The sequence below is a fragment of the Hyaena hyaena genome, unplaced genomic scaffold (assembly GCF_003009895.1).
Source record: "Hyaena hyaena isolate Hyena2069 unplaced genomic scaffold, ASM300989v1 scaffold_27, whole genome shotgun sequence".
Taxonomy (NCBI): domain Eukaryota; kingdom Metazoa; phylum Chordata; class Mammalia; order Carnivora; family Hyaenidae; genus Hyaena; species Hyaena hyaena.
The window spans coordinates 5,997,521-6,009,783 of record NW_024080659.1 but is presented as its reverse complement, the minus strand read 5'-3'; positions in this window follow the sequence as shown (position 1 = coordinate 6,009,783).

Genomic DNA, 12,263 nt, shown 5'->3' with positions numbered 1-12,263 from the left:
GTTTGATCATGAGAACAAAAGACGAGATTTATCTCGATGATGGGAAAGAAGTAAAAGCAGTTTAAGGCTCTCAGTCTGGTCTCAGGACTGAGCCAATCGTCTCCCTCTGGCTCTGGGACTAGTGCCACTAAAAAGAAATTATAAGAACAGGATGCATGGGTGGCTCAGTGAGTTAAGCGTCCGACTGCGGCTCAAGTTATGATCTCACACTTTGTGGGTTCGAGCCCCACGTCGGGCTCTGTGCTGACAGTTCAGAGCCTGAAGCCTGCTTTGGATTTTGTGTCTCCCTCTCTCTCTGCCCCTCCCCTGCTCATGCTCTGTCTCTCTCTCTGATAAATAAATAAACTTTTTTTTTTAAACAAAAAGAGAAATTACAAGAATAAAATTTCTGGGTCACACCTGGCAGCAAAGCACTGCTTGCCCTCACCCCACCCTTGTCCTTGAGAAAAGTTCGCAGTGGCCATCTGCATTTCGCTAATCTCAGTGTTATTTTCTCTCAGTGGTTTTCTGGACAGCTGACACCTTTGACGACGATATCAGAAGTAGGTTTCCAAACAGCGCTATCCAGAACCCACTCAGGGAAATCTCAGCAAATGGGTTAAAGCCTTCCTTATCTTTGCATTTTCTTAGGCAAGTTAGACCGAGGTGTGTAAGCAGCTCAGGAATCTCAACCAGGGACAGAAAGTCTAGGGGGGACCAAATGACCAAAAGCTGAAGCCCTCCCTGTTCAGGGGGCTCACAGAGCTGAGGAGAGAAATGAGGGAACAAATTCTGTCTGTATTCACACTTCCATATCCCTGTGCAAAAAGCAAAATACCAAAATGTGTGTGCAATATCACTGAAGTGAATTAGAAAGGTTGGAAGGTATAAGATGACAAAAACCGATTTTGCTAGGGAGATTGGTTGAAAAGTTTTTTGTTTTTTTTTTAACATTTGTTCATTTTTGAGAGAGAGATAGACTGAGAGTGGGAGAGGGGCAGAGAGAGAGCGAGACCCAGAATTCAAAGCAGGCTCCAGGCTCCGAGCTGTCCTCACAGAGCCCCACGTGGGGCTCGAACCCGCAAACCGTGCGGTCATGACCCGAGCCAAAGTCGGCCGCTTCACCAACTGAGCCACCCAAGGGCCCTAAAAGTTTTTTTTCTTTCATTAAAGTTGTTGTTAATAATCAGTATTAATTAAAAGTCGTAACACAGTGAAAAGATGCCCAACGTCGCTCATCATCAGGAAATTGCACATCGAAAGCGCAACGAGATGTCACCTCACGTTTGGCAGAATGGCTGTCATCAACATGACAAGAAATAACACGCGTTGGCGAGGACACGGAGGAAAGTGCGCCTTCGTGAGCTATTGGCGAGCATGCAAACTGGTGCAGCCACTGGAAAGCGGTATGGAGGATCCTCAGAAAATGATTTTTTTAAATGGAGTATATATCAACAGTGGAATATTATTCAGTCATAAAAATGAAGGAAATCCTGCCATTTGCAACAACACGGATGGAACTTGAGGGCACTACGCTAAGCGAAATAAGACAGAAGAAAGACAAATGCTGTATGATTCCACTTACATGTGGAACCTAAAAAAACCAAACTCCTAGAAATAGAGAGTGAAGTAGGGGGTTCTAGGGGTGGGGGTGAGGAAGAAATTAGATATTGGACCCAAGGTGCAAGCTTCCAGTTAGAAGGTGAATCAGCTCTGGGGATCTCACGTACAGCATGGTGATCACAGTTAACAATTCTGTTATATACTTAGCAGTTGCTTAGAGAGTAGGTCTTAAATGTCCTCACCACGGAAACGCAATGGCAACTACGTGACATGATGGAGGTGTCAGCTAATGCTAGGGCAGTAATCATGTTGCAATATATAAGTGTCCCAAATGAGTATTGTATATGAATATGTCAGTTACATCTCAGTGATGTTGCAGTTGCAGGGAATGTTGCAAAACAAAAAAGCTTGCAACTTTCCATTTAAAGTGACTCCTGCCCAGTTTCTCCAGCTCAGTGGGCTTGGATGAGGATAAATCCACAGATCGTTTGCTCAGGCTTGCCTCCAAGGGCCGTGGGCATGAGTGCTCATTCACTAGGTATAACCCCAACCCCGCACAGAAGGAATGTTCCAAGAACATTCTTTGAACATGGAAGAGACAATGTCATGGAGGAAGTCATGGCCTGGACTACAGGAAGAAGAAATGCAGAGAACAGGAAGTGTGTCCCTCAGCAGGGGAAAGGGGGGAGTATGAGCGAGATCTTAGAAAATGCAACCCAGAGGCACCTGGGAGGCCCAGTCTGCTAACCATCCAACTCTTGATCTCGGCTCAGGCCCTGATCTCGTGGTTTGTGAGTTTGAGCCCCACGTCGGGCTCAGTGTGGAGCCTGCCTGGGATTCTGTCTCTCTCCCTCTCTCTCTAGCCCTCCCCCGCTTGAGCTCTCCCTCTTTCTCTCAAAATAAATAAATGAACATTTTTAAAAAGTTAAAAAGAAAGCGAGGCCCCAAAGGCATTTCTGGAGTCAGCTGAGGAAAGAGGCTGTTCCAGGGAACGTAAAAAAGTACATCAGATGGCTCTGGGTTTTTATGTCCAGGGACACAAGAGACTATGGGTGTGACAGCACCTGCCCTTAGAGGTTCAGGTCACTTTCATCAGCAGGTATGTCCTCCTGAGGGTTAGAAGGTGAGATAAATCAAGTGCTAGACTCAACCCCGTGCCCTCATCGACCATCAGACGCTAAAGCTGAGCACACAACACTTGTCACCCGGACAAGCCATTGAGGTGCTAAGGGAACTCATAGTCTCACCTCCTCTCGGCCCTTGGGGGAGACTCCAGAGAAAGGTGGGAAGCAAGTGATTTCCCATGACCCTCGAGCCCAACGTTTGGACCCCCGTAATCACATCAGAAGTGTGGTCGGGGAAGGAGAGCCGACTTCCCGCGCCCCTTCAGGAGGATGAGCCACCGAATGTGAAGAAGAACGTCCAACCATCAGAGCTAAGCAGGGGCTGCCTCCCCAGGCGAGGCCGAGGAACCACATCAGTGGCGTCCTCAAGGGAGATCTCCACACTGAGCTTGAACTTGATGACCTACCTCTCTAATAAGAGCAAGCATCCTCGGCCAACACCAGTGGACCCAGAGCAGGTGTGCTCATAACCCCGTTCCAACCTTTGAGCCGAGTCAGGACCACAGAGCCAGGCGGCCCTTGGATCTTCTGGGAGTAGGGTGCCCCTAAAGTCAATCACACAAAGTAGGACACTCTCACAAATGAAAGGAGACTGGAATAACGTGGCATGCCAGGGCAGATGGGGAGCTGTGGTGCTCCAAGTAGAGGGTGCCATTAACAAAATGCCTGGACTCGGTGGGATCCATAATTCGGAACCACAGTGTTCATTAATGGCCTAAAAATCTGCCTGGTGCGGGCTGCCTGTGTGGCTCAGTCGGTTAAGCATCTGACCCAGCTCCGGTCATGATTTTACAATTCATGGGTTCGAGCCCCGCGTTGGGCTCTGTGCTGACAGCTCAGAGCCTGGAGCCTGCTTTGGATTCTGTGTCTCCCTCTCTCTCTGACCCTCCCCTGCTCACGCTGTCTCTCTCTGTCTCTTTCTCAACAAGAAATGTGTTAAAAAATTTTTTTTAAATCTGCCTGGTGCTATTAAAGACTGAGAATCTTCAGTGAACCTAGCAATAAATATAGCAATGTGACATATCATATAAAGACACTTAGGCTGGTAACCATGGTGGTATAGAATATTTTGGGAGGGGGGCGCCTGGGTGGCTTAGCCGGTTAAGCGTCTGACTTTCGCTTAGGTCATGATCTCACAGTTCGTGGGTTCGGGCCCCGCGTCGGGCTCTGTGCTGACTGCCAGCTCGGAGCCTTGAGCCTGTTTCAGAGTCTGTGTCTCCCTCTCTCTCTGACCCTCCCCTGCTCACACTGTCTCTCTCTCTCCTAGAAATAAATAAAAATATTTTTTAAAACAAGAATATTTTGGGAGGGACGGGTTATGATTCAGAGGGACTTCTCAAGTCTGGAGAACAGAAATGCTAAGGAAAGGAGCATAGGAGGAGACATGTTTCACATTGCATTTCCATAGATTTTTTTTCATATTTCTCCTTTTACTGTATCTATCTATCTATTTATTTATTTATTCATTTAAGTTCAAGTTAGTTAACATACAGTGTAGTATCGGTTTCAGGACTAGAACCCAGTGATTCATCACTTATAAGCCCCAGTGCTCAGCCCAACAAGCACTCTCCTTAATGCCCATCCCCCATTTAGCCCATCCCCCACCCACCTCCCCTCCAGCACCTCTCAGTTCGTTCTCTGTACTTAACAGTCTTTTATGGTTTGCCTCCCTCTCTGTTTTTATCTTATTCTCCCTTCCGTGGACACTTTTAAACACCCTTAAAATAAGACTGAAAAAGCCTCAATTATTTATGTTGAATTGTATGACTTTTCTTCTTTTGTGTGCAGTGGTTTGGGCATGTCTGGAATAGGATTTGGGGGTGCAGATTCCCCCTGCTCCACCGTGTCCCCACAGCACGGTCCCCGGGTCACACCGTGCTGGCACTGCCCCGTTTTACGCCCATCCAAACCTCGGATCCTCATCCATAAAGCCAGCACAGAGAGACTTTTGCCCCTGGGATTCTATCCAGCCCTTCCTTCTGAGACTTCACTCGCCTGCTGACCTTGGACATTAGGCCAAGCCTCGCAGACCCACCAGGGTGATTCACTTAATAATACTTGTAATCTTTGAATGATGAAGCTGCACCATAAAAGGGTTAGCAAATAACCATGACTTAGTAATGTGTCCGCGTGCGTACCTAGGAGTCGTTTCTATCCAAACAATTTTATAATCGTCTGCTCTCTTACTTTCTTCCACTGGCTTCCTATTTTTCTCCCCTCTCCAGGGCTCCTAAAGTCAGACTCACCCTGGAATAGCCTGCAAATTCCCGTCTTTTCTGGTCGGGCCCATCTGAATGGGGCCGCCACAGAGTCTTCACAAATGGCATTTCCATTAACATTTTCTATTTCTGTCCACTCGGGGCACCTAAAGATTTCCCACCAAGATTTACATTGACTATTTTAAGCAAGTGCTTTTAAAAAGCCAACGCGTTGGCTAAGTTTAAATCCGATTTTCTCAAGGGATGCTTAAAAGAAATATACTAGGGTTCTTTTTTTTTTTTTTTTTTTTTAAAGAACCTTTGTAAGTTCAAAATAACATTCCAAAAGGAGTCACTAGAAAAACATTCAGGGTAAGAGGGGAAAAAATTTTTTTTTGCAGACCTGGCTACAGCTTAATGTTTGTTCTGTGTTTGTTTTTTGACACGGAAAAGTCAAATAGTCCTAAGAGGCAGATCATAACTGAAAAAGAAAATGGGCTGTGCTCCTCACATCCAGGATACTTACAAAAGAGAGAGGAGTCGAGCCTGTCGAGATCCATTATTCAGGAGGCCAGGTAGAAAGAGAAGATGTTTGACAAATGGTGGATCCAAAAATGGTGGATCCAGTGGAGATTCTCTTAGATCCTACAGGAGCAGCGTCACAGCCATATTGAATTATGCCAACTTTGCCAACTTTGCCAACTTTGCCTCGGGCTAATAACCCACTACTTTCTGATGCCGTAGCCCGGTGGAATGCCCTATATGCTCTGATAGCTGCCAGTCAGGAGGATAAACCATGGATGATTACTTCACCAAAAACGTAGAGCTGAAGGGATTTTCTCCCTAGACATGGAGACAGATCTCTGATGTACCAGCGAGACTCGGTTCTGCTGCTAAAACTAAAGAACCCTTATCCTAGTAGACTGACCCTAAAAAGAGTCCAGGGGGAGGCTTGTGGCTAGTGTGGCAGCACCACAATGTCATCAGGGACCCAGACCTTGGTGGTTTCCTCTGCCACCTTGAGCATGTGGCTTCTAGTCTCCAGATTTACCTCATGGTCCTAGAGAGCTGCCAGGCTACCGTCTGTTACAACTGCATTCCAAGTAGGAGGAGAGAGGAAGTGGGGGAAATGGGGTCCCTCTCTTTGGGGCAATGTCCCAGGCATCCTAGACAGCAGTCCCATGATATCTCATCAGCCAGAGAGTGGTCATGGGGCAATTATTAGCCACAACAGACGCTGAGAGTTGCTACTCCCAAAGGGTGCCCAGGGGTCTCTTTCATATACAGAGCCTGCAGTGCGCCTTTTCTTATCTTCCAGCGGCACCAGCTTGCCTGAACTCAGCGTTGTAGCCTGCAAAAGGCTTGATGAGTGTTTGCTCACCACTCGACATAAAAATTAATCTGCGTGCTTGAAAAGGATGCACCGAATTCGTGACCTGTAACAAAGGTAAGTGCTTAGTCTCTAAAATTCAGGTAAGAGTCTTCTCCGGTGCTTTTTCCAGAAACAAATAAGCCAAGAAAGCTCATGGTATCATCTCATAATGATGTAGAGCCTTCAAGTGACTTTTTCTTTAAGGTTTTGTTTTATTTTAAGGAATCTCTCCACCCAACGTGGGGCTTGAACTCACAACCCCACGATCAAGAATCACACACGCTTCTCCGACTGAGCCAGCCAGGTGTCCCTCTTTCAATTTTAATACATGATACTCAAAGGGGTTCTTTCACACCAAAATATATAATGATGAAAAATAAAGGAGTTACTTGGGAATAACTGTGTCCGTTACTTATATACTCTGTAAGGAAATGCATGCTGGTCACAAAACCATTGACTGAAAGCATTGTCAATGACAAACTCTAATAATATGGCTCCGGTAGGGTTTTTAAGTATTTCCCCCAACCCTCAGCTTTATCAAGGTGTAATTGACAACTAAAATTGTAAGATATTACAATATACAATGTATATTCAAGTATACAGTGTGATCATTTGATAGATGTATGTATGGTGAAAGTATTTACCCTATCCAGTTAATTCATCCCATCCAGGTGTTAAATAACCCCTCCTCTCATTTATTTATGATTTATTGGCGAGAACTTGTAAGTTCTATTCTCTTAGCAAGTTTCACAACTTTACCAATGCAGTCATCGTGTTATACATTAAATTCTCATCTTGTATCCATCTCTCCCTACTTTCACCCTCCCCAGCCCTGATCACTTTTTAAGTCTCTGTTTCTGAGCTCAATTTTGGGGGGTTTTGTTTTGAGATTCTTCCTACTCGGCTCTCTCTCCGCTAGGCAGATTATTTTTTAATGTTTATTTATTTTTGAAAGAGACAGAGAACAAGGTTTATTTTTTAGAGAAAGAGAGAGGACTAGCTGGAAAGGGGCAGACAGTGAGAGAGGGAGGAACCTCTAGGTTCAGAAACCTCTGGAAACTGCACGTCAGGTTGTGTGTATTTGTGTATTCACAGTGGAAAGACGCTCATCAGAAAGGTCTGTGGTCCTTAACACTGCTGCCCTGGTGGTTTGTACTTCAGCAATGCAGCCCCCACCGCCAGGCCACACACACACAAGGTTATCTCGTGCCTCCAAATCTACCAGGAGACAAGGAGAGGAGGCATTCTGGGTAGAGAGGAGCACCGTGAATCTGGTAAACTCCTGTTTAGCCTCAATATTTCAGCACAAAACCTGTCTTCTCTGTAAAAGTGACTCCTCCAAGCAGATGTTGGCTTTCTTTGTTCCGCTTGAGCTACCTGCACCTTGGTTCATCATATTGTGTTGTTAACTATTTGTTTGCATATGTTGTGATTGTATCACATACATATCACCTATGAGCATAACTGGCACACTCCGGTGAGTTTCTAGTCGGTGGCAGGTAGATGACGGATGGATAGGCATATGGATGGTTGATGGATAGATGAATGGATGGAGATGTGGCTAGATGGACGAAGGGATGGATAGGTGGATGGAGGGATGGATGATGGATGGATAGATGGATGGATGGAGGGATGGCTAGATGGATGGAGGGATGGCTAGATGGAGGGATGGATGGATGGATGGATGGATGGATGGATGGATGGATGGATAGATGGATGGAGGGATGGATGATGAATGCATATCATCTATGGATCTCAAAACAAAACCCCCCCAAATTGAGCTCAGAAACAGAGACTTATAAAGTGGTCAGGGCTGGGGAGGGTGAAAGCAGGGAGAGATGGTTACAAGATGAGGAGAATTTAATGTATAACACTATGACTGCATTGGTAACGTTGTGAAACTTGCTAAGAGAATAGAACTTACACTTTCTCACCAATAAATCATAAATAAATGAGAGGAGGGGTTACTTAACTGGATGAGGTGAATCCTTTCACATTCATACATCTATCAAATTATCACACTGTATACATACAGATGGATAGATGAATGGACGGAGGGATGGCTAGATGGACGGAGGTATGGATAGATGGATGGAGAGATGGATGATGGATGGATAGATGGATGGATGGAGGTATGGCTAGATGGAGGGATGGATAGATGGATGGTGGGATGGATAGATGGATGGATGGAGGGAGGGAGGGATGGATGGAGGGATGGATGATTGATGGGTAGATGGATGATGGATGGGATGGATGGATGGACAGACAGACTGAAGGATAGATGGACCCTCTCTTCTCATTGCCGATTTTGCATTATCCCCAGATTCATTCTCTTTCCTATCAGATTAGTCATTTCCCTAACTCAGGGCTAATATTAATGGCAGTGCCTGAAACTGCTGAATGTCTAGGTTTTAAAATACACAATCCTGATTCACTGAACGTTAGCCTGCCCGTTTCTGTATTCTCTGGACGAATTCTAGAGCTGTAGCTATATTCTTTAAATGGGCTCCATTCTGCTCCTGAGGAACAAATAGCATCTTTTCCTTGATGGCGACTGCTTCGTGCCTCCACTTTTCTGCAGAAGGAAAGGGAGCTTCCAGACTCTGGCTCATTCAAACATAGCACCATTTTTCACAAGTTGTTTTTGCTTTAGCGACTCTCCATGGCTCTCTGTCGGTCACCAGTCCCCACCCTCAACAGCAACTGGATTTTTAAAAACTGTCTGTTTGGTTCCCTCCTGGGGTTTTACTAAGTTTTCAGCTGGCGACGCTGAGTGGCACATTTTTGATGTGCTTGCCCCCAGGAGCCGATGAACTTTCTCTTCCATGTTGATAAGCCGGGAAGGACCGAGAGAGGCAAGAGTTACTGTCCCGCAAGCCCAGAGTCTGCCCGCCTAGAGCAGCGTTTTGGATGAAGCTCATTATTTGTGGAAATGATGTGTTCCGCAGGCAAAAATAACTCTTTAAAAAAAGAACCGATCTGTACCCTCCCGAAGTCATGTCAAAATGGATGCAAGTTTTCTCATGAAAAGGAGAACCATTTTTATTATGGCCTGAAGGGTCCCCGTGTACTTGGCCATCCCACACGAAGCCTAATCTAGGCGGCTTCAGGGTCCAGAACAAGCTGATAGAGGCTTAATGATGAGGTAATGAGAACAGAGGTCAAGGGTGGGAAACAGGTTTTCTATTTGCAGCCATGCAGCCATGGGAAAATCTCACTCAGAGACCATCAACTAAGAAAAAAAAAAAAAGAAAACATTGAAAAAGAAGAATATGGGAACTTTCCCTTACCTGATCTTAAATTACGCACGAAGGGACACCAGACTTTAAATAATAAAGCAAAACATAGAGGTCAGCTTCCTATGAGAATCAGCGAAGGGAAAGACAAGGGGAAGTAGGGGGACAAAACGGAAGGGAATAAATAGAGAAGAGGGAGCTTTTTTAATTGTTTTAATCATTGGCCTATATTGTTACTCTCTGTGAAGATGTGAAGCACAGAGAGGTTGAGTAACTTGCCTAAAGTCAACACAGCTAGCTGGGAGAGGAGCTGGGATTTGAACCCAAGCAGCTGGGCTCCAGGGTCTGCCATGATGCGGGTATGATGGACGGCTTGGGACAGCTGCGTGTTCCAGCTCTGACCCCCATACTGCACACCGACTACTAGTATCTCTTGAGAATTCATGGGTGACACCAGACTCCTCTGGGATGGGATTAGGAGGCTGGGCCATTGGGGTGATCAGGTCATGATCACAAATGGGCTCAGTGCCCACGTAAAGGAGGGCCCTTCCGCCATGTCAGTCAGGACACGGCAAGAAGGCGATTCAGAGACTCAATCTTCCAGCACCTTGATCTCAGACTTCCCAACCTCCAGAACTGTGAGATGTAAGTGTCCGTTGTATTTAAGCCCCTCAGTCTGAATAGTGTTCTGTTACAGCAGCCGGACGGGGCTGAGAGCCCACGGAGAGCCCCTTCCAAATCCCATGGAGAGTCAAGCTGCCTACCCTCTGCTCACCCCCCTGGCTCTTGATAGAGCATCTCTGAGAGCCTAGCTCAGCTCATCAGCCCTCACCCAGGGTTGACCCCTGTCTAACTCTCCCGACCTATGTGACCTTGTGTCCTGGCCCCGCGGGACCAGGTGCCTCATCAACAGGAGCATCAGGGAGCTCTCCAACCCCCCAGGCCACACCTACTTGCAGCACACCTGGCCTGTTGCTTGAGCAGTTCACGTCCACATTTCTGTCCTAAGCCTGTGGAGTCCCTGGTGGGATATAGGGAGATGAACACATCCGACTTGGATCTTGGTGCCTAGGGCTTTAACTGAAGCCAGCACTGAGAGAACGTGTTGAAAACCAATGGAAATGAAGTGAGTTCTCAGCGGGGACGTGCACAGCTGAGTTGGAGGCCGATGCCGATGCCGAATGGATTCAGACAGTTCCGATCCCATTGCTGTTGAAAACTAGAAGTTTCCGCCATGCCAGTAAACTCTAGCCTCAGTAGCGGTGGGATGTCTGTAGACAGAATCGACACACAGTGACTTCTTGACCAGATGGAGGAATGTTTCCAACCTGAACATCTGCCTTGATGAGACCCGACTATATTGGGGAAATGTTGTTTTGTAGATGGTACGCTTTAAACCATGTCTCTGCCCTAAAAGTTCTGAAGTAATCACAGGCTTTGCCTCTAGCTCAGAAGACGCAGTCAGGAAAGGCCTGGGTTTGAGTTAAGGTGTGTAGAGGAGCGTAGTGGGCACAGTACCTAACATCCAGAGTCCCCAGCTCCTGGGAGTGTTGGGGACCGGTGGGCTCTCAGCCCAAACGAATTGCCCACAGTTTCATACTCTCCCAAGGGGCACACCTATTCACTGCCTGCTCTTCAGAGATGGGGGATGAAAAGCCCTCTCAAGGCAGGACAACTTTGGGGGACCACTCCCATTCCAGAGCGGGCTGGGGGTTCAGGACCAGGAGTAGCGTAAAGAGAGGAAGCATTGGGTCATCTCAGGTACCACATTTAAGGGGGCACCAAAGATCTCAGGAATCAGGGTGCATACAATTTTACTGCGCTATTTCCCTTACATAATGCAAAAAAATTCCATGATAATTAGCAAAATTTCAAACCCAGGCTGACCTCAACAGGGCCAGGATTAGGGTGAGGAGACTGAAGTTAAGTCCTGCAGGGGAAATTTAGACTTTATTCAAAATCTTGTGCATTGTGGATTATTTTTTTATATTAGCTTACAGTTATTTAAATGCTGCATTAAAACCTTATGTATCTTGGCTAAGCTTTCTGGTTCCCCTTCCATATTATCCCCAGGCAGGACTTCGTCACCCTGGGTCCCTGAAGTCCCATGTCGGGGTAACTGTCCCTGCCCCTACCTGTCTGCTTTCCTCACTCCCTGTAGGAATTATTCCTAAACCGTGCCCAGTAAGCCTCCTGCACCCACACCTCATGATGTCCAGGTCAGTTTCCCAGGGACCCTCCCCGAGAACAAGGAGACACCTCGGTAGCATAGGAAGCTTATATGGTGGGCAAACCCAAGTTCAAGGCTCAGCCCCAGAATTCACTAAAAGCGTGATCTTGGGCAAGGCAAGCTCTTTTCCCCCAGGGCAAAATGAGAGTAGTAATGCCTGCCATTCATTCCATCCGGGAGCACTGTGAGGAGCACACGAGCTAATCCAGGTAACGAACTCCGTGTCGCATCCGGCAAGTAGCAGGTGTTTGGGGAAATGGGACTGCCCCTCCCTGGTTTCATCCTCACCGGCCCTTAAGCGGGCTGAGGAGATCCTCACCATGACCCAGTGCAAAAGGACTAGAAACTTCAGCAAAGGGAGGGCACTGTCTCACTCTTGTGACACAGACACACGAGCCTGGGTGCATCCTTCTACAGCCGAATCAACCCGCTCTATCTTTTTGGCTGCTGATAATCCGACCCAGGGCTTCCCGGTGAGATCCTAACGTGTGAGGTCCTGCTTTTTAGTCGTTTCGAAATGTCTGTGATTAGGGACAATCAGGGACTGGGGTGCCTGCCTTA